The sequence below is a fragment of the Mustela lutreola genome, chromosome 6, assembly GCF_030435805.1.
Source record: "Mustela lutreola isolate mMusLut2 chromosome 6, mMusLut2.pri, whole genome shotgun sequence".
Taxonomy (NCBI): domain Eukaryota; kingdom Metazoa; phylum Chordata; class Mammalia; order Carnivora; family Mustelidae; genus Mustela; species Mustela lutreola.
In genome coordinates this window covers 26,839,736-26,844,790 of record NC_081295.1, presented here as the reverse complement: position 1 = coordinate 26,844,790, position 5,055 = coordinate 26,839,736, and the positions used below count along the sequence as shown (strand labels likewise).

At 55.4% G+C, this 5,055-nt stretch overlaps 1 pseudogene; it reads left to right on the top strand.

Moving 5' to 3' along the window:
* The first annotated feature begins 1,019 nt into the window (after positions 1-1,019).
* On the top strand, positions 1,020-3,902 carry LOC131834556 (piezo-type mechanosensitive ion channel component 1-like; annotated as a pseudogene).
* The last annotated feature ends 1,153 nt before the right edge of the window (positions 3,903-5,055 follow it).

Genomic DNA, 5,055 nt, shown 5'->3' with positions numbered 1-5,055 from the left:
TAAATAAGACTGTACTTAGTTTGTTGTTAAATTTTTCATTCAAATAGCATTAATAGGCACCTGGGTGGCTCAGTGGGTTAAAGCCTCTGCATTCGGCTCAGGTCATGATCTCAGGGTCCTGGGATCAAGCCCCGCATTGGGGGCGGGGGGGGGGTGGTCTCTGCTCAGCAGGGAGCCTGCTTCCTCCCTCTCTGCCTGCCTCTTTGCCTACTTGTGATCTCTGTCAAATAAATAAATAAAATTTTTTAAAAATACATTAACAAAAAAGAATTCATAGCTGTGAAGCTCGGAACACTTTTTGAAGTAAAAGTGAATTTCAGAATTATGATTATTAAAAATGACAGGGAGGTTCCTCTTGAACTAAACAGGATTACCATGGCGACAACACATTATCAGTAAGGTAAAACTAACCCACCCTATGATCGTCTAATCCCAGCTCACCTTCCCTATTAGTGAACGAACAATCCAATGCCTGGTGAATTCCGCTTCACCATGATAGGAAGAGACAACATCAAAGGACCATAGAGCAACATTGTTATGAACGCTTGGCCACCACAAGCCAGCTATCCTTGTGGTAACTTTTCTGATACCTCCTGCTTAAAACCCAAAAGATCAGAAGGATGATGAGGGCCTGCTTTCATAATGTGCATTCATGCTGAAATCAAGACCGAGTGAGTGTTTGTCCTTCTGCTCCATGGGAACTCACCTTCCTGAGCTCATGTTGGGACACCTGCACTGCTGTTCGACAGATGTACCACCCCAGGCCTTTGTGGCAGCCTGCCAGCCCCCACTGCCAATGTGCTTGTTAAAGATTTGAGAAGGGAGGCCCACTCCGAGTATTCAGCCATGGTGAAGAAGGCGAAGAAGGCCATCTTTGTCCCAGTTCATCTCTCCAGACCCCCAACTGCGGCCTCGTAAAGACTTCTTTTAGGGCCTCAGAGGTCTTACAGTCAAGCTTCTGAATGTCACTCTTGAAGCTCTGCACATACCACCCAGTTGGACCAAGGGTCCAAGGAAGCATGAGGGGCAAGGAAGAGCAAGAGGTGGAGGTGACCAAGGTGGGCTATGGCCCAGGGCAGGCCAGGGCTGTTGCTGCCATGAAAGAGGAGGCTGCCCATCACATGATGCTCACAGGCCCTGACACAGACGTGGACATCTACATCAGGCACAACCTGACTGGCCACAGCCCCACCCAGCAGCATCCATTTGAGCCCCAGGCTGGCTGAGCCTAGAGAGATGTGGGCTCACCTCATCATGGACCAGCACTCAGTACAGCTGTGCCCCTATCACCATGATTATACGGCACATCCCCTACTACAGCTGGCTGACTTTCATGTCTTCATGCTGCTTCTCTGGGCTTGCCCCAGCTGGACCATGTGCAGCTGCCACCAGCTGACCACGCGTGGAGGACCCTCCATCCTCCTGCTCTATAGGCTGGCACTGTGCAGCCTGCACCACATGCGGGCCACAGAGCATGACACACATGTCCTGAGCTCCCCATCACCCTGGGCTCTGTCAGCCTGGCCATATGGGACTACAGAACATCCACTACCTCTGCCTGACCCTCAGTGACATGGTGCTGAACACTCCGACCTTCTAGCTGCTGCTACACCAGTGTGTCAAGGAGAAGCTGCTGAAGGTGAAGGCCCCCCTGCACGAACAGAGGTCACCACGGCAGACACGGAGTGCACGCGATGCTTCTTCGGAGTCCGGGGGAGCCAGACTACTGGATGTATACGTCTGCTGAAACATACATCGTGGTCAGCTTTGCCAGCTGCCTCACCATCTACAAGATCATCTACATGTTCCTCTTCTTGCTCTGCCTCACCCTCTTCCACATCTATAACAGCCTTTGGCTGGTGGCTGGCCATGGTTTACACTGTATTGGGGCTCATTGCTGCCTATAATTTCCAGTTGCACAGTCTTGCCATACACTGGAACGACCTGATGGGCTTCACCAATGAGCAGCTGGAGGACACGAGCCTGGAGCGGTTCCACATGCCCAAGTTCTTCTCTCGCATCCTCATCCCTGGCCTCTCCTGCTTCCCTGCACCCTGCCTGCCCTGCACCCAGCACTTTATGCAGCTCATCAAGCATGTCCTCTGACCTGGCACCACCTCCCATGTCGGGTTCACAGGAAATTTGTGGTGTGTGGGACCCCACTGCTGGAGTAGCAGGAAGAGGAAGAGTAGGTTTCCAGGGACAAGGGGTTGAGCGCAGCTGGCTCCCATCAAGCCATGTAAGTCCCAGAAGCCACAGCCAACAGGTGGGTCCTGGTGACCATGCAGCCACTGGACTTGGTCACTGGCTTCTGGCTTGTGTGGTGTTCTTCCGATGTCTGCTGGAACTGCCTGTCTTCAAGCAGGCGGTCCTGCACACTGTCTGCATGACCCTCATGGAGGAGTTAGTGATGAACCTCCTGCTGGTTGTGCTGTGGGGCTTCACCCTGCCCTACTTCCACTTCTGGCCTCAGGCCAGTCCACCTTCTGGATATGTATTATCATTATGTGCAAGATGGTCTATCAAGATCATCAGCCCCCTTGAGTATTCCAAAAATTACTGAGCCCTTCCTCAATAGCACCAACTTACAGAAGACAGAGACCAATCAATTCTTGCTGTACCGGTGGCCCACGAGTCTTGCTAACTGGTTTGGGGGTGTGGAAGGTCTTCCTGAACCTGGGCTATATCCAGAATCACCTACAGGCCCTGCTGCTGCCCCCCATATGCCACCTATAGGCATTTGAGGCCACCATGTACCAATGCCAGGAACATCAACACCCATAGTACCTGCTGGCCCCACCAGCTGCCCAAGCTGTCTATAAGGGACAATACTCTCTAGTGGCTGAAACAGGGACTACTCCCACTTCAAATTCTTCTACAGACTTGGACTGGAGATCTTCCTGGTGGCCATGAACATGTTTGGGCTGTGCAGGAACTTCATGGTCATGCTGCAGTGATTATCCTCACCCACCAGCACTCTGGGCTATTGCTGGCCTCCGGCCGGCCCAACTACCGCCTCTTCCTGATACTCTTACTGTTTTCCCAATACCGGATACACCTTGGCATTCCTGTGCATAAACTACCTGTGTCACTGAAGCAAGACCATCTTTGTGAATTCCACACTTAAGTGGCTGTACCTACCCAAGTTATTCAGGGCCTCCAACTCCACCAACCTCATAAGTGATTTCCTCCTGTTGCTCTGTTGTGGTAGGTGTTCTCTTCCAAGTACAATAAGGAGCAGCTGGCATCAATACTGACCACCTGGAACCTGTCAGGGGGAGCCCCATGGCATGCCCAACTTTATCCCCTGTGGGTCCTACCTTAGCATGCTGGAGATGGCCACCTTTTGCTTCCTCTCCTGGTTGGTGTTAGTCAAGACAGCTCCCCACATCAGCATCTTCAAGCTGGGCTACCCACTGACCCACTTCTACCTGCTGTTCTTCAGCACCAAGCTGCAGACGAACACATGAGCCTGCCTCCTGCCAAGGGGCTGCCTCATTCTCGGCAAGCTCACTGTCATCTCCAAGGACATCCTCTTGTTCCTGTCCTGTGTGTATGTGGAGCAAATGCAGAGCAACTTCAGCTGGGCCATCCAACCTTTACTCAGCCTCATGTGCTGCATCAGGGGTGACCATAACCCCAGGGAGATGCCAGGACTGCCTGCTGCAGGTGGAGGAGGCCAGATCCTGCCTGACAGTCTCTGCTCCCTGTTCCCGCTGCTGCAGCACTGCATCTTCCTCAGCCACCACTCCCTGCACATCAAGGCCGAGCTCCAGATCTTCCTGCTGCCCACCACCCTGCAGGCCTCCAGGAGTTTTGCCCTCTTCAAAGCCGCTGACCTCAAAAGCATCGACCTGCACCACAAAGCAGAGAAATCCCCGGCGCAGCTGTGCCAAGCCTGAGAGGCACAAGCAGGACCCGACGGGCAGTGCCCCCCCCCCAGAAACCAGAGGGCTTCTCCCTGCTGCAGTGACAATGGTGCTGGCTGTGACTAGACCACGTCACAGCCATTCACTCCCGCCTGGGACCATGTTCGAGTCCGACGGGGAGAAGAAGGCGGCCTGGCCCAAAGAGCCCAGGCAGTGAGCACAGAACGCCTTCCAGATGGCAGAGCAGGGATAGGATAGGTGACCAGAGTCCTGGCAGTGCTGAGGCGGCGGTGGCAGGAGCCGGCAGAGCAGCTGCCCACAAGGACAGCCTGCGTCCGGAAGCGGAGCCCGCGGAAGGCGTGACGCGGCCACGTGACGCGGCCACCGCGGATCCCGAGGCTCCTGTGGGGGAGCGGCTCTGCGCTGGCGGAAAGGGCTGACACACACCTGCAGGAGCGCAGCGAGCCACGTGCTGGGCTGCGGGTGCCACGTTCCCCACCCCCTGGGGCCCCGAGCTCCTTCGGAGGACAGTCACTGGCGCGTACTGGGCCAGCTGTAGGAGAGCGCAGTCCAGGCCATGCTGCAGGGCCGCTCGCAGGCCCGCCCTGAGCCAAGCAGGTCCTTAGGGAAGCCGCCGAGCCTACAACCAACAGCACAAGCAGCGCCCTCAGCAACGGCCACAACCCCCAGAGCAGCAGCGAGGACGACGTGCCTGCCGAGCCCAGGGCTTCCCTGTGCAGTTGTGGTAGCTTCCAGTCAATACGCGTATCCGGTCGCGCATGACTAGTGAGCTGCTCTTCACCAAGCCCCTGTGCTTCCTAAAGCTGGAGGAGGCCAAAGCGGCAGGGCCGGGCCCTGTGGCTGCTGCAGGCTGGGTACCAGTGTGCAGCTGCCCCACTCGGAACTACCCTGCTACGCCCTCGCCGTCCCTGACCACGTGGTCACCACCTCGTGGTGCTGCCCATCCTATGGGCCATGCCTGCCATGCCATGGGCCATGCTGTCCATCCAGAAGGTGCTTCTGGATGAAGGCCATTGTCCTCATAGTGTCACACAAGTACCTGTTCCAGTTTGACTTCCCTGAAACAGTCCCGCAGTGATGCAGCATTATGAGAACAAGCCCGACTTCTCTTCATGCATCCTGGGCCTGAAGAAGACTGACGGCTATTTCAGTTCGACCTGGTGAA